Source organism: Lycium barbarum, chromosome 10 (assembly GCF_019175385.1).
Source record: "Lycium barbarum isolate Lr01 chromosome 10, ASM1917538v2, whole genome shotgun sequence".
Taxonomy (NCBI): domain Eukaryota; kingdom Viridiplantae; phylum Streptophyta; class Magnoliopsida; order Solanales; family Solanaceae; genus Lycium; species Lycium barbarum.
Window position 1 is genome coordinate 27,513,598 of NC_083346.1, and position 23,256 is coordinate 27,536,853.

Here is a 23,256-nt window from a genome sequence, read left to right on the forward strand (position 1 = left end):
GTATCTCATGACAGTTTAGCACTCATGTATTCATGCCAGTCAGTCTTCATGTATTTATGTCCCACGTCCTGGTCCTCACGCCCAGGTAATCATGTTATGTTCGTGCCTACTTTCCGGTAATCATGTCATTCGTGCCTACAAATTCTCTTCCAAACCCCATATATAGTAATCATGTAATCATTCAGCCAATATCCATGTGTTCAGGCCAGCTCAATATTCATGTTAGCCACATTCAAGATTCAGTAATCACGTTACATCACGTCATGCGTATTAAGATACCCTATGAGGTTTAAGTTGGTACTTTAGTTAGTTGGAAGGCGTTTGAGAAATGTTGTGAAAGTCTGAATTACGAAGGAAGTCCGGCCATAATTCTTGAAAATTTCAGAGTTAGTAGTAATTCTTCACCACTATTCATAAATCGAGGACAAATGTTTCGTGATTCTCATTCATGTAGGTACTACTCAATTTCATGTTCCCATGTGTATGTTTCTATGTAATCACGTATTCAGTACTCATGATTCATGATCATGTTCCCACGTAATCTGTCACACCCCAAAACCCACCCTAGACGTGACCGGCATCCGGCGTCGTGAACAATATCGGAAGAACCTTATAGATAAATAACCATCAAGTCCATTTCTATAATCTTTCATTATTTAATTGAACAGGTCATAAATAGCTAAACAAATCGTGATCATAATTATGAAATAAAATCAGCGGAAATCTAATATAAATAAGTTATCATCAAACGTAGCAACACCCAATGAGTCAGGCAATGACTTCACAACTACCCACATTATGACACTTGTCTATGAAGCTTCTATGAACATTAAACTAACTCGGGACACAACTTGAAACTAAAGTGTGTGGAATCACCAATAATCTGGAAAGCAGCAAGTACTCCTAATCCGCGAGATCTGTCTGTACCTGCCCTTCTTCATTACTTAACATACCATCAAAAACAACAATGGTATGCCTGAGTACTGGGTACTCAGTGAGTGTCTCGAGGACAATAAGTAATATAACAAAATATGTATTTCTATAAGATCAGTGATACAAGTTCAATAGAAAAAAAAAACAGTTGGAAATCCAGGGATAAGAATAAACCAACAACTTCATAACCATCAATAGAGAAACCATAAATCGGTATACAATTCAGTTCCAACTCATTATGTCATTAAGTACAATTCCAGTCTTTCTAGTTCGAGTTCAAGATTTTCAAGAAGCCACTCACAGGCAAACGAGTTCATTGTTTTCAATAAGCCACTCACAGGCAAACAAGTTCATTATTATCAATAAGCCACTTACAGGCGAACAAGTTCATTATTATCAATAAGCCACTCACAGGCAACAAGATACGAAACAATCCACTCACAGGCTAATCAAAGTATAACACATGTCAATACAGGCCCAAACAAGTGAAACGAAGGGATGACCAAACACAAACAACAGAGAATCATAGCAAAACAGCAAATTCATAATCATAGCATAGAAGCTGAATCTCAAATCATGGCATGGAAGCCGAATCACAAGTCATATCATGATAGTCAAATTATTCATTAAGGATCATTTTCATCATCCCATTATAGGGGTACATCAAGTCATTCAATTTTTTAGAAACCGAATTCATTTCTTTAAACCAAGTTTCAAGTTCAACAAAATCTATTATAGAGCATTCCCATGAGATAATCAAGCTTTCCAATTGTCAAGTTTAAACATCCCTCATGGGGTAATTCGAATTCAAACACCAAGTTTTATATCTCAATTTTTCAACCATCCTTTAGAGAGGAATACAATCATGAATATGTATATATAATATAGTATAACCAAGGTTTAATGTGGGCTTGTCCCTCACGCACACAAATCACGACCAAGGAGTTCATAAAACCGTTCAAAAGAGTATGTTTAAAAAGAGACATACCTTAAATACCGTTCATATATTCCAAACTTAACCTCTGCACTTCAAAGAGTCACTCTACATCCAATTTGATGATTGTGCAACTAAGATTTACAGGGTTTTATCAATTTCGTAGCTACTGTTCATAGCTCAAAACGCACTTCTACGGACCTCCAAATCCGATCGACACCGTTCAAATTTAAGACCTATATGTGGTAACCACTCAGTTAAAATTTGGGCTCGATCCAACGGTTAAATAAGCAGGAAACACTAATTAAAGCTGACTGGTCAGAGGGAATTCTACAACAAAAATACTAGGGTTTTGTCTTTAATAGAGTGCATCTAAATCAATCCTATTTCATGATTATATTCACCATTCAATGTCTAAAACATAATAAAAATTTCATATAATCCATCAAAGTTAGGGGTTTACCTTTTTGAAGAAATCCCAAAGCTTCATCCCATATTTGACCTTTAATGAAGTTTCCACAATCTAGCAATTTCATATAATGATTCGATGTTAATCTAGTGTTAAGTTAATGTAATTGGCTTAGGGATTTGAGTAAAAACTCACCTTAGGGGGTTGGTAGAAGCCTCTGGTCGAAAACCCCTCTCTTTAGACGTTTTTGGGTTGTATTTATAAGTTATCATAAAGGCTTGGGCTTTAAAACCTAATCCTACAAGAATCGGGATTTTCATTTTGCATGTCTTCAGTAAATCGGTCATAACTTTTTGTACAGACCTTTTTCTAACCTCCATAATATATGGTTGGAAAGGTATTTCAAATAACTACAACTTTCATGTTTTGGGTTTTCTAAAATTCCTAACGCAAATACCCAAAAACTATCCATAAGTACAGATTGTCTCAGACATAGACGAATTTAGAAGGCTTTAAGAACTTCACTTTTTGGTTTGACTTCAAAACGACTGTTTATCACCCGAATTCATCTCGAATGGATTCATATGGCTAAAATATCAACTTAATACTAGTTTTCATACATTCACACCTAAATCGGATTTACGGGATGTTACATAATCATATCGAGCTCTTATGTTTTATGTCATGTTTCCTTCTTGATCATGTATTCAAAGCCATGTCCAGTCCCATTATTAACCAAGACGGATCATTCGAGGACGAATGATCCCAAGGGGGAGATATTGTAACATCCCGTATCTTACAACAAAGTTTAGACTTGTATCGTTAGAGTTCTGGCGGAAAATTTGAAAGTTTGTGCGTGTTGTGAAAGTGGTTGACAAGCCTACTTCGGGTACCCATAACCCCTTGATTCGTTGATAATTTGGAATAGGTTCCTTAATAAAAGTTGTAGGTCTTTGAAATAGCTTTCCAACCATATATTATGAAGTTCAAATGGAGCTCTCTGCTAGAAGTTATGCCCATTTTACTGGATACTACGCAGTCTGCGCGAAGTGCCCTTCAGCTGCGCGATCACTTGCGCGAAGTGGGCCTCCAGCTGCTCGGTCGTGCACCAAACACGATTTCTTAAAAGCCTAACTTCGTTATATTCATTCCCACTACGTTTTAAACCAATTTTTTTTTAGGAAAAGAACCTTAAAGAAGTCTCTCAAGCCCTAAGGACGAAGCTCTTCTCTCCCAACCTTCAAGATACTCTAAGGTAAGCCTATTCCATGCATTCCAAGTCAATTCCAACATGCGTTCATGATCATTAAGCAAGAATTCATCATTATTAACCTAGGGTTTTCAAGAAAACCCATTCAAAGGAATTCAAAACTAAAGCTTTGGAATTCTTCTTCAAAGTTAGATTTTAATACAAGTTTGGAGCAGTACCAGGTATGTAGGGTTACTATCTGTGTGTGGGAACATCTTTGTTCTTCCCCACGTCACATTCTTCCATGACTATACGAAAGTTCTCCAAAAACTAAGGTTTTAGCCATGCTCATGATAACCCTAGGTCCATGTACTATGTTATACTATGTGTTGAATTATTATTATTAATCCATTATTGTGTTCTTGATACATCATTCCGATTATTGAGAATATGTCCGTAATCCATGAAAACTCATACTTTGCAATCCATGGGTTCTTACATGCAAGTTTTTAAATATAATGCTTATTTCATGAATATCCTACATGTCTACCAGTTTTCATAGAATTACATTATGATTATTTTCATGCCATGATACAAGATACATTCATGTTAAATACAATCCATGCTTTCATGAAACCCATAGGCTTCTTAGCAAACTATATCATGTTCATGTTTTTGGGAGTTGCATAGATTACCAAGAAGGCTTCAAGCAGCCTGAAACTACGTTAGCCCCCGTAGGATGAGGATCGCTCCGCCCATGTTAAGGACGATTTCTCATAATGATTGGATCCTTTCATGTTATAATTAAATCTCATTTCCCTGACAAGGTGTGAGTGTTCTGCTGGTAGGATGCATGTACCAGACCATGTTATCGGTTATATTTATTGCTCTCCCTACTTATAATGTTTTATTGATGTTATATATATATATGTATTCACGTCCATAATCATGTTTCAGTTTCAACTTCAGTTCTTATCATGTTATTTCCATGTCCCATGTTATTTCATTCAGTTGACTTACATACCAGTACATTCAATGTGCTGACGTCTCTTTTTATTGCCCGGGGGCCTGCATTTCACGATGCAGGTTCAGATTTACAGGACGACGCATCTGCTTAGTAGGATTCACTCGTATCTGCTTATTGGTGAGGCCCATCTCCTTCGGGGTTTAGTCAGCCATTTATCTTCTACTTAGTTATGCATTAAAGGTATGTTGGCGGCCTTGTCCCAGCAAGTATGTTTTACGATCCAGACTCATGATAGAGGTTTCATAGACTAATCAGTTATGTTATGTCAGATATTCAGAGTTGTTTAGCCATCTTTGGCTTAATTCGTAGTATTTCCGCATTCATGTTTTAAACGAGTATTTTATTAATTATTATAAATTCATGTGTTTTCTTAAAGCCCATCATGTGTCATGATATATTCCGCTCATGTATGCCTCATGATGATTCAGCAAACCATGTGATTTGCTCGGTCACACGCAGTAAGGCACCGCGTGCTGTGTTTCGCCTAGGCCATGGTTCGGGGCTTGACAAGTTTACAACAGTTAACCACAAAAAAATAAAGAGATCTTTATTAGAGTTCATGTAACATATATATATATATATATATATATATATATATATATATGTGTGTGTGTGTGTGTGTGTGTGTGTACATATACATATATATATATATGCCGCTATATTTTCTTGGGAGTCTAGACAATAGCCAAAGACAATTCCTTTTCCAAGTTTTAGATGCATTTTCATTTTACAAGTAGAGCTTTTCTTTTTTAGTTATGATCTAAAATACATTTGGTAATATTCACAACAAAAGGGAGTAAAAGAAGTGAAAGAACACGATTCACTTAAAGATAAATTTCAAGAATAACCACTCTTAAATGACAATAATACATGCTAGAAAGAATGAGCTCCTGATAATCCTATTCGTTAAAAAAGAATAAGAGTGGCGGAAAATTATCAAAGAATTGATTAATCAAATAAAGAAAGACCAAAAATTGAAAGAAAAAAATATAGGAGTAATTGATATCGATCGGTCCAAGATATGATGGCCTCTTTCAACAATTAGCTGCTTCTCTTTTTCTCCACCATATGCAAAGATCTTCTTCTCAACCCATTGAGTTGCCCTTCCCACACATCCTTATGAACAATGTTACTATTTTCTGTAGACTTTCTCCCACCTGTTCCTTTAGAATCCCTCAAGCTTAGTTGATAATCATAATTTTCACGTAAAATTGGATCGGAGAGAGTCTCATAGGCCTTTTGCAACTCAATAAATCGTCTCGTGGACTCTTGTTTGTTTGAATGATCATGGCAAAAATCAGGATGATATTGAAGAGCCATGCATCTATAAGCTCTCTTTATATCATTAATTCCTACATCATTTTCCGAGCATAGGGAGAGAACTTCATACAAATTATTGGATTTTCCAGCCTGAATACTTGATGTGATTCTCAATTTGTTCTTTCCAGCTTTTGGAATATTGAACATTGGAAATATTTTTTCCACCTTAGTAATATTGTTCATCTTCAAGGAAAAAATCTCCATTGTCGTGAAATTTTGTGAGGAATGTTTGGAAAAAATGAAATAGTTGAAACATATATATAGTGAGGGTGTATGTATAAGCGTGATCAATTTTTATGACCTATTGATGGCATTAGGTGGAATAAACTATGTACGTGATGTCTTAATAAAATTAAAAGATTTCTTGTTAAGACGCGGTTTTATTGGATGGTCTTGAATGGTAATTTGGCGTGAAGTTATCGTCTTCTTTCATATGTTGGTTTTCTCTTGATTTATTACTTCGTATATAATAAGTTCGGTACGTTTTTCTAGAAGTCCATTTGCATGGCATTTTTTGTAACGTGGTTATGTGGAACGTGATGCAGTAATTTTTAATCACTATTTTTGGAATTGTAAGGCACAAATTCGGCAGTTCCATTCCACCCACTCATTTATTTCTTGTTTTAAAGAAAATGTTTTTTTTTTTTTTTTTTTTTTGGAGAAGGTAAATAACGAGTAATTTGTATGTCTTAGATTAATTGTTTGTTGCCGTTTCAAATGATGATTATAAAAATTAAAGAAGAATCTATTTCATGTAGGTGATTGGTCAACCAAAGATAGTTCAGCCATGACACGCTCTTCCTCTTAGCATATCTGATGTACTTTTAATATATCCATATTATGTTGCGACACAAAAACCAACCGTTAAAATATTATTAATTGTATCTATTTTGTTTAGCTAAATACTTGGAGAGGGGCAGACATGCGGAAAATGATCAAACCTACGTTCACAGATTTTCCCCATTCGGAAAAAAATCATGTTATCTTTTCTTATTTCATGAAACTTGCAAGTAAGAAAATTAAAAATATTCATGCTGAAATAATTGTCCGCCTGATTTTGCCGCTTACTGGAGAATGCAATTTAATTGTAAAGTGTATTTTTTTCATTAAGTTGACATGAAAAGATTCAATTTATAGTATCATATGGAAATTCGACAGCACCTTCGATCTAAGGGGCTAAATTCCACAATCCCTTAAATTTGTCAATAAATTTCTTTTAGGCACTCGAACTATACGATTTGTTCCAATTGAGCAACTGAACAAATGATAAAGTGTTCATATTAAACATTTTCGGTTCAAATTAAACAAAAAAGGTCTTTTAGGTAGTTAAGTTAACTACATAAAATGTGCTACCTCCTTTTATTATACACAACGGCCTCAATAAGCCGTAAAACCTTATGAGGTTAATACATGTAATTAAAGGATGTGACATATTTTGCGTGATTAACTTATCTATGTATGGACACTGGAAAACACGATAAGAATTATTTTTCAAAATTTGAACTGAAGGTGTCTAATAGGTACACTTTATCATGTGTTCAGGTGCCCCATTGGAACAAGTTGTAATTCGAATGTCTAAATGAAATTTACCAACAACTTCAAGGGGTTGTCGATGTATTAATTAACCCTTTTGAATGTCTAAATTTTGATTTCAAAATATCTAGTTGATCAAATTCAACTTAGCTTCGAAGATTAGTCAAATTAGCTTTTCAAAAGAGAAAAGTAAGAAATATTTCGAGACGCTGTAAGTATTATAATAGAATCTTTTTAGTAAGAAATGAATGACAGAAGCATTATATAGTGGAATTGAACATTATGTGTTCGGAAATAGAGATGATTACCAACAAGGGTTGTGGTGGAGTGGAAGTACTCTTTCATCTTTAACCATAGTCTTGGGTTTGAGATTCTGTGGATAAGGAGTCTCCTTTGTTAGGGAGTGCTTTACCCCCAATTTGAGACTTTCCGGCGCGAATCCAAATTTAGTCGGGCCCAATACGGATACCAGATACCTGATGGAAAAAAAAAAAAAAAAAGAGAGATGATTATTGTACGAGTCAAGAAGGAACACTTCATTCAACAGATATCACCCTTATTTATTACTCCCTCTGTTCACTTTTACTTGTCCACTATTCCAAAAATAGATTTTCACTTTTACTTGTCACTTTTAGCATATCAAGAGAAGATAATTTTATTTTTCCTGTTTTACCCATAGTATTAATTATTCACTTCAAATCATTTTTCAAATCCAATAAAAATATGCACTAATTAATATGGGCACATTGGTAAATTATGCACTTCATTTATTATTTCTTAAATAGCGTGAAAAGTCCTAAGTAGACAAGTAAAAGTGAATGGATGGAGTACAATGCTTTTTTTGGTTAAACCCCTATTTATTACTCCCTCCATCCATTTTTACTTGTCCAGTATACTTAAAATAGATGTTCATTTTTTACTGTTCAGTTTGAAAAATTAAGAGATAATTATTATTTTATACCTATTTTACTTTTAGATTAATTATTGGGTTGAAAACTTCAAGGAACTGTTAGTAGCTGCACAAATTTTAAAGTATGTTTGATTGATTTTAATTATTTAATTTATTTATAATAATTAGGGTGATATAGTAAAATTGTCACTTTATTTATTGCTTCTTAAGAGGTGTACCAAATCTAAACAATTAAAAATGAACGGACGGAGTACGACTGACTGTGATATGAATTTAATGGGTCTTAAAAGTCTAATGCTTGCCTATTGTTTAGTTATATCATTATTATTCTTTTCTTTAGTTTCTAAATTGAGTAATTAAGACGAGTGATATTTGTAATATAACTGTTATACTTTTAAAAATATAAGGGGCGCGTTAAGGGTGAGGCTAGTAAATTAAGACAAGTGATATTTGTAATATAACTTTTGTAGCTTTGAAAAAATTATTAGGGGCTGCTCAAGTGTGAGGCTAGTAAAGCCTTTGCTTTAGGCTCCCTAAATTTTGAGTCTCCAAAAATTTTGAATAGTAAAGTTTATGATTTTATTTTCACTTAGACAATATTGAAGATTGTAAAAGAAAAAAGTACAAAATTTAAATGAAAAAGGAAAAAGTTTATCTATTTTTTAACAAAAAAATTTTAGAACTTTAAATTAAACTACCCAAATTTTCATTTTAATTAAAAAATAAAACAAAACAACATCTAAGGTAATATATTGCAAGCACATGGCTAACATCTTACCAACTTGAATTAGTCCTTACTATTATAAATAATAATATTACTATGTAAAGTTAAATGCTTTAATGTCTTTTAAGAATACTACACTAAGAACAACTATGCAAAAAAGAACTGACAGTAATTATCATTTTTGTGTATGTTACTTAAGGCCTCTTACTAAAATTTGGCTTTTGACCACTAATTTTACTCAGACCAAAGTATGAAAAATATACTTTCACAAAGTTATAAAGGAGAAACTAGGTGAGACTCGACTACCTGAAACCTTAACCAACATTGTTATTCCAACTTTTGATATCAAGAATTTGCAGTCAACAGTCTTCTCTACTATTGAGAATGGTTCCTAGCTATATAAGTATTCTCTCATTTATGTTAATAATTGATGTGATTCTTGAAAAGAAACAACATTCTTACTTTTAGCTAGTTCATCCTTGACTTCAAGTCTATGTAATTTTTATACATTAATATGTACGTTTCGTGCAGTCCAAAGAAATTTCATTAATGGATGTCTAACTATCAGATATACGCATCAGCACATCCGTAACGCCAACGTATCTTCCAGCTCATTTTTCAAGAACCAAAACAAAGATGGAAACTTTCAAGAATTCTTGTAGATGGTGAAGTTGCAAGACAAAATTCGGTAAAAATCTAATTATCTTTTCTGATCTTCTTAATTCGATCTCATGATTAATTCATGTAATTAGGACTAACTATTGATCACATTTGTTATGTATATATGTAGGCCCTTATAACAACAACCGAAGTAACCAAGCAAATTATCCATGGGAACTCAAATTTCTTTCCAGCAAAGCCGGAGGATTATGGTCGATTTTTAGTGATCTCATTAGGTACAGGATTATCAGCAAAGATGAAATCGAAGTACAATGCTAAAACAACAACCAAATGGGGTCTTCGCAAATGGTTCATCTATGGTGGTTCACCTCCAATCTTAGACCTTCTTACTCACGTTATTGATGGTATGGTTAATTTTCATAATGTGCCCCCCTCCAAGCATTTCATTCCGAAAATTATTACCTTCACATTCAGGATGACACACAGGGTGGACAGATTTCTCCGTTGACATATTAACAGAGGTTTGCATGAAGAAATTAGTTGAAATTAGATGAATCTGCTGAGAAAAACAGTTTCAAGAATTGATTTGCATACAGATCTACTTGAACCATGTGAACATTGTGGCTAGACTGAAGAAGCTTTGAAAAGGTTCGTCAAGTTGCTTTTAGAAGAAAGAAGACTTAGGAAATCCAATGCAACTTTAACAAACAAAAGATTATAGTAGCTGACCATTTGTTATTTTAGTTCAATGTTTGAATTAGAGTTATTTGTTCATTTGTATTATCTTTGAGTTGTAAATCAAATTCATGATGTGTATATATATATATATATATATATATATATATATATATATGTAGTTGTATTAAATAAATTTATTCTTTAGCAGTGGTAAATAGTATTGTTCAGATGTAACTATATACATAGGAGTCTGTGGATAACAACGTTTCTATGGACTTATTTTAGTTTTTCTCCAAAACCATGAGCATTTTTTTTTTTTTTTGGTAAATAAAGTCATTGTATTACAAAGTGAAAACATTGTGAGTACAGAGTATGGCCTAGCTACTGGAAAAAGTCCCAGTCTTCCAGGCCTGCTAATTTTCATTCAAAACAAAAGCACACCACCAACTACAATAGCAACCTAGCTAAGCATAAAAATTGTGATCATCTAGCCACTTGGCAATTTTTCTCCACTTGCTTCCTTTACTGGGCACATCCTAAATAATCTTCTTAAGTATACCAGCAGGTGATTGCCTCTGGTTTTTAAGGATCTTGCTATTCCTTTCAGTCCACACATGATATACAACTACAACTAACAACATTCGAAAAATCTCAGCTTGTGCAGGCCTTCCATTTGCATTTTGTGTTGCCAACTTCAGGTCCTCCTCCCAAGTCAACAACCCCCTATTCAAATCCACCCATGATGACAGCTTCCTCCACACCTGGCCAGATAAATCACAAGAGAAAAATAGATGAGATATATTCTCATCATGCAGTTCACATAGAGAATAGGTCTTATCAGTAATAATCCCCCACTTGAACAATATGTCCTTGGTTGATAATCTATTTTGCACAGCCAGTTGAAGTGTGAACACCCATCTTGGTAAGCCATAATTGTTGCAAATCAGTCTCCTCCAATGCACTTTTTGAAACTAGCCCCTTAGCTTAAGATAGAATGTCTTTGTTGAAAACTGGTCTATATGCAATATATCATCAAGATCATACCCTGCCTAAGAGAAATAATTAGTAGATTGTAGGATTTTCTGCACTATCCATGAAGCTTGCTTTGGTACATCCTGAAGCAAGCTTCTATTCCTCCCATAATAGCAGTGGATCCACTTCACCCATAATTTGTCTTTTTTGGTGCAAATATTCCAAAGTAGTTTACTTATGGCAGATTGGCTAGAGCTTCTCCACTATGTTTTCATCTCTTCCATCCATTAACATGACAGAGTTATCTGTTAAACTAGTAAAATTTTACAAATGCAGGAAAGGACTAAGATCTTAAAGTTGTCATGTTCTTTTATGCCTGCGTTATCAATCAAAATGAATTCTTGGCCAGAAGCTTCAATTCACAAAGCAAATTCTCTGTTCACTTGATCTACTATCCAGTCAAACAAGTTTTCAGAAATGAAACTATAGTGATTATAGCTAGGAAAATTTCAAACAGCTTCATGATGCACAAGTGCAACATCACTTACAGTTCAATGTTCTGCAATGAAAAGAGTTGAACTGCTGAAATTTTTGCATTCTCCAATTCAACCTTTAGCCAGTTGCAATAAATTGTTTCAATGATGCAACAAGTAAACCAAGCAAAATATGAACTCCAATGAGCATTCTCAGAACATAGTGCTTAGCTACATTAGTTCCATTTATGTTCAAGACAAATTCAAATCCTACTCATAATGGTAATGCAATTGCACAAAATGCATTTTTTTCCAGTGCAACATAGTCATTGTAAGGATCAGTCACACCACTGTCCTTGGCTAAAGTTCATGGAATAGCTTCAGACGCTATTGCAACAGCTCCGTAATATACAAAGAGCAACTCTCTGATTTATAATAAGTGGATGATCTAAGCACGTCTATAGAAGAAGCACAATGGGGAAAGATACTTTCCAAATTGTCTTGTATGGTATTCTCAATATCTACAACAACGGGAGTGGTCTATTTGTGTCACGACCCAAATCACAGTCGTGATGGCACCCACATGTCATGGACCAAAATCCACCCTGGGCGCAACGGCATTCGATGCTATGACAACACCGGAAGCACCTTATAAAATCGATAAATGTCTAATCTCTTTTTATAATCCTTCGACATTTTTTTTAAAACAGTCATTTATGGCTAACCGAAAGCATACTCATACTTATTAAAATTAGCGAAATTTTAATAGAGTAAGATGTCATAAAACATGGCAAACACCCCAACAAGTCATACGAGACTTCAACAATCTACCCACAATTCTGACAACTATCTATGGAGCTTCTAGGATAAATAAATGAATAATCTAACTTCGGGACGTAGCCCGAAAACTCAAAACAAGAACTAAAGTAGAAAGGTGTCCCACGAACAAGTATGTGGGCTCACCAATAAGTCCGAAAAGCAGCAAGTTCTCCTACTCCGTACGCATATCACGAACCTGCTCTTCTTCGTTAGCTAACATACTATCCAAAACAACAATGGTATGCTTGAGTTTGGGGTACTTAGTGAGTGTCTAAGGAGCAATAGTTAATAAACAAAATAAGATAGTAAAACTCAGTAAAGCAGTACTTGTGTAACAGTTAAAAATCCAGAAGCAGAGTAAAACATCAAACTTAACCAAAATTATCAGAGAGAAACTAATAACAAAGAATAACTTCAGTTTAACTCATTTACCGTTTGCCACATCAAGGCTTTCACTTACAAATTCAAGATCATCACAAGCCACTCATAGGCAACCAAAATATCAACACATGCCAACTCATGGGCAGCCAAAGAAATATCACATGCCACCTCACGGGCAACTGAAGAATATCACATGCCAACTCACAGGAGAACAACCATTCGATGCACCGGGGTTACGATACCACAGAGGCTAATCGTCCTCTGGACTAGCACAGCAATAGATACACCGGGGCAATGTTCCCACAGAGGCTAATCGTCCTCCGCACTAGCACAACAATACTCAAAAGCGATACGTTAGGATCGATAACGACTAATCGTCCTCTAGACTAGAACAGCTTGCCCATACAGGCCCAAACATAAACAAATACAAGTCATGACATATCGGCCAGATAATCAATCATGGCTTATAGCCGAATTCACTTATCAAGTCATTTTCTCACAATAGAGGTATTTCAAGTTTGTACTAATTTAGAAAGCTTATTCAAATCACTTATTCAATTTCAAGTTCAAGAAAACCCATTCAAAGGCAAAACACATTTATCACAATATTATAATTCGTATAAGGTTCGATGCAGACTTGATCCTACACACGCATGACCTTGTTTAAATATCACCTTTAATTCAAAAATAAGTTCAAAAAAGATCTACCACTAAACTAGGGTTCAACTTATACAAACAATCAAGTAGGATTCTCAAAGATTTCGAAAATGGTCATACATCCAAATTCGTTTTCAAAAGAAAGTAGACATACTTCAAAAGAAGATTTGAAAATATACATACTTCAAGGAAGATTTCTAAAGTCTATTCATACATACATCAAAAAGTAGACATACATCAAAAGAAGGTTCTCAAAAGTAGACATACATCAAAAAGAAGGTTTTCAAAAGTAGACATACATTAAAAGTAGGTTTTCAAAAGTAGACATACATCAAAAGATGGTTTCCAAAAGTAGAAATACCTCAATTCCCGCTCAACGTATTCGTTCAAGTTCAACAATTCGTTCTACAATGATTATTAATGATAAAGTTTAGAACTTTAACCAAATTCCTGGAGTTCCTACCCTTATCAAAAAAATTAGGGTTTTTTTCGTGCCCCAAAACGTGTTCTTGAATCCCCCATGAATCACCCATGGATTATTATTGTTTATAATACCCTAAACTAATCCAAATTCTCTAAATAATCTCAGTCAGGATCAAAGAACATAACTTTAAGAAATTTTCCAAAGTTTCCTTCAACTTCTCTTTCTTCGATTTTCAAGAATCCATGGTTGTGATCGAACTAGGTTAATTTGATGTTAGATTAATGTTGCAATGATGGAAATCGATCAAGAACCTAGCTTATATGTTTTAGCGAAGCCTTAGGGTTTTTTTCTCTCAAAAAGTCGACCAAAACAAAGTGGGGAAAGGTTTTAAGAAGTTAGGCTTTTATAAAATTCGAGAAAAATCGCTTCAGGCATAAAATGGCCTGGAGCGGTGCGTGGAGCGTCACGGCCCGTGCCGTGCATGGCATATTTTTCGGCGGTGTAACAATTTTGAGTTTTCTGAAAATTTGGCAACGCGCACACCTAAATTTTCCACTACACTGATGACGTTCAGTAAAATGGGCATAACTCCTAGCACATAGCTCTTCTTGAGCTCCACCATACATCACTGGAAAGGTATTTCAAAGATATACAACTTTTATGCTTTGAGTTTTCTCATATTTCTAATGTAACTACCCGAACACTGGGCATAAGTGAGGACTACCTCAGATTTAGACGAATTTAAGAACTCTTACGAGCTTCACCATTTGGTTTTACTTCAAAACGACTATCTTTCACCCAAATTAATCCTGAAAGAATTTATATAGCTAAAAATTCACCTTAATACCAATTTTACACATTCACACCTAACCCAGATTTACGGAGTGTTACACCACACTAACCTCCCTCGTGGGCGAACCATCCCCTTAATCAATACTTAATCAATTTAAGAATCAAATAGAAATAAAACGAGCAAACATTAATAAGTCTAAATCATATCATAAATACTCAATGTGTGGAATAGTAAGTCAAATAAATCTCCCCAAGGATGTGAAGTCACCAGTACAAGAACAACTAATCCAATACAAGTCTAGGAATAATACATCAGTTTGGACATAAAGAAATATTGTCTAGTGAATAGAATAGTAGACAATAATAGATTGGAATCCAGGGTTGCAGGCTAGCAGGTGGTTCGCCCTTGAAATCTCAAGCAAGATAGCCTCAGGGCTAGAATCGGGGTCTCGACGAAGGTCCTGCCTCAAACTCTGCACTCAGAAAGAGTGCAACAAGAGTAGTATCAGTACACACACGTACCCGTAAGCATCATAGGCTGACTAAGATTAGTTCACGCATATGACTAAGATTAGTTCACGCATATGAAATATAAAAATCAACAAGTCAACAGATAGGACAATCAACAATCATTAACAGACACAAAATATCACAAATAGCCAAGTCTCAGCCTAAGGTTGAGCTTCAAATCCATAAGTCTGCCAAGTTGTCAGAAATTCCTCAAAGTAGGCTACAACATAAGCACATATCAACGAATTGAATGAATCAATGTATGATATGATAATAAGAAGTGCAATGCAATGACGTGGGATGTCGTGCAATGCAATGGCCAATACTCAAACCTGTACACACATGTTGTAAGCATTTGTCGCTTCAACAGTCATGACCCATGGGGACCCACGGAGTCCATGTAGTAGCCACCCCGGATGGACTACAAGCTGTAGCTTTATCAACATATCCGGTATAAACCTCGGATCATAGTAATAATCACATATTACTTTCATCTTTCCCTTTCTTTCCATTTCGATACCGTTTCCATAACTCTTTTAATTTCGAAACCATTTTCATAACTCTTTCATCATTATGCATGTATCAGTGCAAGAATGAAGTATCACATGTAATAATTCCAATAAGTATGAGACGATATTCACAACACAGCACAACAACCAATTCAATCCTTGCACGAATAAACAAGACTACCATGGAAACGTATCATAAAATCAATCCCAATTACAACAAGTAAAACCAACACATCCCGTATCACCACAACCACATAGTCAAGTACACCACATGCCAATAATTGCATAAACAATGGAGACAAGCCCACATAATCAGAAATCATACCAACCTAGTGGATTTAACACCACAACCATGCCTGAAGGCCTATCATGATTTCCCCATCAAAAACTACATAACACATGCGATTCACTAATCAAAGTCTAACAAAGGTAAGCCATAACCTACCTCGATTGCCGAATACGAGCCTCGAATGGTCAGACCTGGGCTTTCCCTTTTCAGATTACCTCCTAACGCTCAAAGTCTATCGATTCAAATGATCTATATTAGACTACGAATCTAACGATATTGATATTGCTATGCTATCGAAAAAAATCCCAAAACAAACCATAAAAAAGTGACCCCGGGCCCACAAGGGTAAAATGGAAAATTAAAGGTAAACATACACTACCCGAAGTCTAGATAATCACCATCCTTAATTTCATGAAATTCTAATTACAATAAAGCCTTCAATTTCATTAATATCCCAAAATCCCCAATTTTAACTTAGGGTTTTTAACTCTCTAATCCCCAACCAAACACGATTACAAACATTAATGATGATAGGAATTAAGGAAAAATCATGAAATTAGGAGTAGGAACTTACCCCAAAGCCTAGATTAGTAGAAGCCTCTTGAAAATTCTTGAAAACAAACTCAAGAACATAGAAATTGGAAATGGAAATGAACTCTCGGATTCTAGGGATTAAATCCATTGTTGCTACAGTGAGGCCTTCGCGATCGCTGTTGACACCTAATTTTTGACCTCCCATAATTTATTTTAATCACCCATAATCCTTGAATATCAAATGGAGTTGAAATACATATTTGTTGAAGCCAAAATGATTTTTATAAAAATATTCAGATAATATTTCACCATTATCATTTGGTAAAATAATTTCTAAATATTATAGATCATTTGGGAAATGATTTACATATTATTACAAATATTAACCGCAAATTATAACACTTATCTTATTTCCTAAATTTGCAAGTATTTGTTTTACTCCGCTTATTTCAAGGAAATTGGCTAATTAAAATAAATAACCATTTTACCCCTTAAACTTGGATTTTCTGCATAACCAAGTTGTTTGTATAAGTTTCAAATTAATCATAATTAATTTAAAGTAAATTAATTATGATCATATTTGCAAATTTTGCCTATTGGTGTCTATTTACGGCTATATTTGAAATAATCAATTAATTAGCCAATTAGGACCATAATTAATATAGTTAAAATTCATTATTTAGTTAACTTGAGTCATTTGTTTTTTTTTTAATTGTGATTAATCAAACTTATGGTTTAAATTTAATTAAGAACTATATTTTCCAATTTAGTTTTTAATTGGGTCAATATGGCTATAATTGAAGTGTCCAGTAAATAGACATTTTGGCTATATGTTTAATGTGCCCAATATCCTTCCCATATACATATATACACGGACATACACTCGTGTATATATATACATGTGTATACATGTATATTAGGCCCGCCTTTTCTTTCTCTTCCTTTTTTTCGCACCAGGCCCAGTCCACTTAGGACCGACCAGGCCCAAAAACCCCTAAATATAAAAACCCTTTCAACGAAGCTAAAAAGACCCTATAGGGTCATTTGCACTTCGTTTGCTAGGGTTTCTGTTGAAACCTTGTGCCGCTTGACCTCTCTCTCTCTCCTCGTCATATTTCCATTTCTGGCAAGTTTGCAGGTGGACCAACCCTTCTCCAGGCCTGGTGCGACCAGATCGAGTAGAACATTTAATGCTTTACTCGTTTCTCACCAAACAGCACCCAAACAAGGTGCTATTCTTCCTTCTCTCTTACTTTTTTCACTTCAATGTCTCTAAAATTCAGCATATCTTAAAGGGTTTTGTTTGCATATGTTTAAAATGCTCTGTTTTCATTGGTTCAAGAAGAACCTCTTAGATCGACCAAGTTTGGGGTCAAACCTGGTCCTCTATATGTTTGTTGGCTCTATATGTTTGTTGGATTGATTTCTGGTCGTGGATACTTTTGAATGTTGAAATTATGACCCTTGAAACGGTGTGAGAAAAAAATTGCTATTTGTCCCACATCAATTGAAAAAGCTAGGGTTTTGAGATTTGGCCAAATCACATTATTGACAAGTTCGCAACATCGAATATCACAATATTCGCGAAAGAAACTCGGAACACTTAAGTTTTTGGGCATATTTTACTTTCAAAAAACCTTAACTTTTCTTGAGTTAAGTTAAATTTTAAATATTTATTCTGTTCTTTGTATGTGTGGCTATGAGAAATTTGGAGTTTCAGGAGCAAGGGGCATCTTCCAAAGTCCATTCTCCACGATAGGCTGCACATCAAAAAGGTATGCTTAGTCCCTTTTAGTTTATTTTTTTATTTTCTGCATTTTTGTTACATGTGATTTATTGTTGTTATTTTATGCATTTTTTGTTATGTGTGATTTATTCAAGACTTTTATGTGAATTTCAGTAAATTCAAATTTGCATTTTTTTTTAAATAATCTGTGTTTTGCTTAATGTTTATCCCTTTGTTTAGTTTTGGTTCTGGTTTAGATTAGTAATTAATTATTTTTTGTATGATTTATTAAGGTTAAATATTCATAGCTTTGTTAAATCTTGTTTAGGGGATTCTTTAGCTTAAATATGCCACAGACATTAGTCTTGTTTTAAAATGTATTGATTCTTTGTCAAGCAGTGTAGTATCATTTCATCTTTCCTTACTTATTTATCTGAGAAGTTATGAGTTTGATAATTGTTGGGACACTCAGTTATGCATTGGAACTTGTTGGTACTTGATTGATTAATCTTGCTCCTATTTTCCTTAATGAGTCATTGACCTTGTTGTTCATCACCCCCTTAATATAATACATCATTGTAAAACTAGAGTGATACCTATGGCTGAATCTGTATAATTTTGTCCCTAGATACTTTTAAAAGTGATACTTGCTCTACTTAATTTAAAATATGGAAAATCAGGTTTCTTTATTCCTGTTTGGTACTGTTTGGTATATTGAAACATAATATGGATACCTAGATTCTCTGCCAACATGTTTCCCCTATTTTGAGACTAAGTACTGCCTCTAAAAACTAAAAAATGTTTCAGTGTGTCTTCAACCTTTTACCGTTTGTTGTTAGGACCAGCAATTCCTAGCTTGCTCTAGTTAACCTCAGTATATTAACTTTGGAGTTTACTTGTTTCAAACCTGGATTAGTATTATGTTAAAGTGTTAACTTGTTGAAAAGGATGTATCCTCATCCACTTAGAACTTTGAAACACTGTAAGTTTAGGATACTTAAATAAGTGATTAAGATTCTGTCATGTGTAGAGAACTGGTTATAGTCCTAAGCTCTTATTAAAGGTTGTCACTTGAGGTTTGTTTGGATCATGGGTGTGACTTACCTAGGACTAGAAAGAGAGTGGACAAAGCTTGGAGTTTCTAGATAAACTCAGCCTAGTCATCCTCCTTTCAAGTTGTTGGGGTTCCCCTGTGTAAGAACACACCTCATGGGACCCTTAGAGACTAAAATGAGTAGAAGTATGTGTAAAATTCATGATACAACTGTCTGCTAATTGGTAAAAATGGCTTAGAGATACTGCCTTAAAAATGGTGTTCTGTATGCTTGAAGAATCTGTTTGGCTTAATCATATTATCACATAGGAGTTTGGTTTAGCATATCAACTGGTTTATGACTGTTTTATCACACTTAGAGTTAAGAAATTTAGTAAAAAATAATTTAGGTTCTCAAACCATTCTTAGGATATAAGACTGTCTTCTTCAAATGATTTTAAAACTGTTGTGCTTTAGGGTCTGGATTGTAGCATTTTAACTATGAGTGGCATATCCTATTTGAGTTGGAGACTCTTTTTCCTGAAACTTTGTATTTTCCTGCTGCTATGTGTTGCAAATAGTTGTTGTTATATGGGGAGTATATGGAATATACTTGTCTTGTATACACTTTGGTGTATACAAGAAGTATACCTCATATATTTTTTTGGGTTGGGTCCTGGCACTTGCTAGGAAAGCCAATGTGTTGGGCCTATCTTCTTTTCTTTCTCGTTCAGACATGTTATCATACGGGCCAGTGTTTGAATGTGGTTTAAGTGGAAATTGGATTTATATGGGCTTTGCTTTTGCTGTTTCCAGTCTTTGAATCATATTGATTTTCGTTTGGAAACTTGTGACATCTGTTATGTGAAAAAATATATGTTTCTCTATGTTTGATGTTTATTTAGGTTTGCTTAAACATTCTTAATGAATTTAGAAATCCACTAATCTTTATCCTCTTTGTGTTCTATGTGATTCAACGTGGGCCACTTAGGTGGTCTCGTTGCATTAAAACCTGTTGGGCTAATAAGCCCCACCCCATTCTTGATCGAGTCCGGAGGAGAACTAAAAAGGAAGCTAATATTTATGAAGGCCTATCCATGGGTGAAAATGAAGGTTGGTGGGCTTGGTAGGCCCACCAGTAAAATCTTCTTCTTTCATTTACGTTTTATATATTGTTAGATATATATATTGTATATGTAAACCAACAGTGTAAACAGTGAAACCCCTATGCATGTGTAGAACCTAGGAAAATCAAACTTAGTGTTTTAGGAAGTCGCCTAAATCGAATTTCAAACTCGCGTAATTCTATATCCATGCATGAAACTGGTACTATTTTTCACTGTAAAACTAGCTCAACATAAGTGGATTTCGAAATGGTTAAAACGATAAGAATTTTGGCATTCAGCTCGCCTTTTTTAAAAAAAAATTCTGACCAAGATAAACAAATGAATTTCTAGGTTAATTTTTGGGCCTTAGGCCTAACCTCTGAAGTGTACCATGAGAGCCATGACCACCATTTTCCATGAAATGATTCATAGAGAAATTGAAGTATACGTGGACGATGTCATTATCAAGTCACAGGAAAATTCGAAGCATACTACTCATTTGAGGAAATTCTTCGATAGGCTTCGAAAGTTCAACTTAAAATTGACCTGGCTAAATGTGCATTCGGAGTACCGGCCGAAAAATTACTGGGGTTCATAGTCAGCTGAAGGGGCATAGAGCTAGACCCGACAAAGATCAAAGCAATCCAAGAATTACCTTCTCTCAAAACCAAGAAGGAAGTCATAAGCTTCCTCGGAAGGTTAAATTACATTGATCAATTCATAGCTCAATCCACCATCATTGTGGAGCCCATCCTCAAGCTTTTAAAGAAAGGCGTTCCCTCAAAATGGACAGAAAAGTGCCAAAAGGCATTTGATACTATCAAGAGATACCTGTCCAATCCACTGGTCTTGGTACCACCAAGGCCCGGGAGTCCACTGTTGCTTACTTATCAGTTACTGAAAATGCTTTCGGTTGCGTGTTAGTACAACACGATGAAGAAGGGAAAAGGGAACGTGCCATCTACTACTTGAGCAAAAAGTTCACTGCCTATGAGATAAGATATAAGCTAGTAGAGAAAACCAGTTGTGCTTTAACTTGGGTGGCCCATAAATTGAGACACTATTTGTCTTCTTACACCACCCACCTCATATCCAAGATGGATCCATTAAGGTATATCTTCCGTCAGCCCATGCCTATCGGGAAGTTGGCCAAATGGCAAATGCTGTAGAGCAAATTAGACATTGTATACATAGCACAAAAGTTCGTTAAAGGACAAGCCTTGGCCGACCTGTTAGCTGAAAGTCCTGTGGATGAAGAGCTTGAAACCCTCCGCATTTATTTCCCATACGAAGAAATATTGGCCATAGAAGAGGAAGAAACGGAACTATACACAGGAAGGAAATTGTTCTTCGATGGAGCAGTCAACTACAAAGGTTCCGGGATAGGAGCAGTTTTAATATCAGAAAATGGGCAACATTACCCAATGGCCACGAAGCTCAAGGTCCGTTGTACCAACAACATGGCTGAATACAAGGCCTACATTCTAGGTCTCAAAATGGCACTGGTTATGGACATCGACGAATTGCTGGTCATTGGAGATTCCGGCCTACTAATTCATCAAGTACAAGCGAATAGGCCACCAAAAATGAAAAGATCTTGCCATATGTAAACTTGGCACAAAGACTATGCAAGAAATTCGAAAAGATTGAGTTCCGACATACTCCAAGAGCTCAGAATGAGTTTGCTGATACGTTGGCCACAATAGCGTCAATGATCCAACATCCCGAAAGCAGTCACATTAACCCGCTGAGGATAAGCTTAAAAGAAGAGCATGCTTATTGTTGCCATGTAGAAGCAAAGCCGGATGGCAAGCCATGGTACAATAACATCAAAATATACCTGGAGAAATGGGAATACCCCGAGGGAGTCACGAGCGGACAAAAGAAAACTATCAGAAGAATGGAAAATAGTTTCTTCCAAAACAAAGAAGTGTTGTACACACGGAAATCGAATTTGGGTCTGCTTCGATGCGTAGATGCCAGCGAAGCCATCAAACTTCTAGAGGAAGTACATACTGGGACGTGTGGACCCCATATAAATGGATTTGTACTAGCAAAGAAGATTCTACGAACTGGATATTATTGGATGACCATGGAAAGTGATCGCTGCAAATATGTGCAAAGATGCAATCAATGCCAAATCCACGGTGATCTAATCAAGGTTCCTCTGAGTGAGCTTAATGCTATGAGCTCACCATGGCCTTCCGTTGCCTGGGGCATGGACCTCATTGGACCCATCGAACCCGCAGCCTCAAACGGGCATCGATTCATTTTAGTCGTCATTGACTACTTCACCAAATGGGTGGAAGCAACATCACACAAGTCAGTAACAAAGAAAGTGGTAGCCGATTTCGTGCGAAGCAATATCATATGCCGATTCGGCGTACCCGAGTTCATCGTAACTGATAATGGGGCCAATCTGAATAGCCATCTGATGAAGGATATTTGTGAGCAATTCAAGATCACTCACCGAAATTCGACAGCCTGTCGGCCACAAATGAACGGAGCTGTAGAAGCAGCCAACAAGAATATCAAGAGGATATTGAGAAAATGCAGACAATTACAAAGGTTGGCACTAGAAATTGCCTTATACATTACTGGGATACCGTACTAAGGACAGAACTTCAATAGGAGCAACTCCATACCTGCTGGTCTATGGTACTGAAGGGGTTAAACCCGCCGAGGTCGAGATACCTTCCTTAAGGATCATCCAAGAAGAAGAATTGGACAATGTTGAATGGGTCCGAGCTCGA

General features: G+C 35.4%; 1 pseudogene; it reads left to right on the top strand.

The window, feature by feature from the left end:
• LOC132612876 (patatin-like protein 2) overlaps nt 1–10,228 on the top strand; it is a 48,174-nt pseudogene extending 37,946 nt beyond the window's left edge.
• Nucleotides 10,229–23,256: the final 13,028 nt, after the last annotated feature.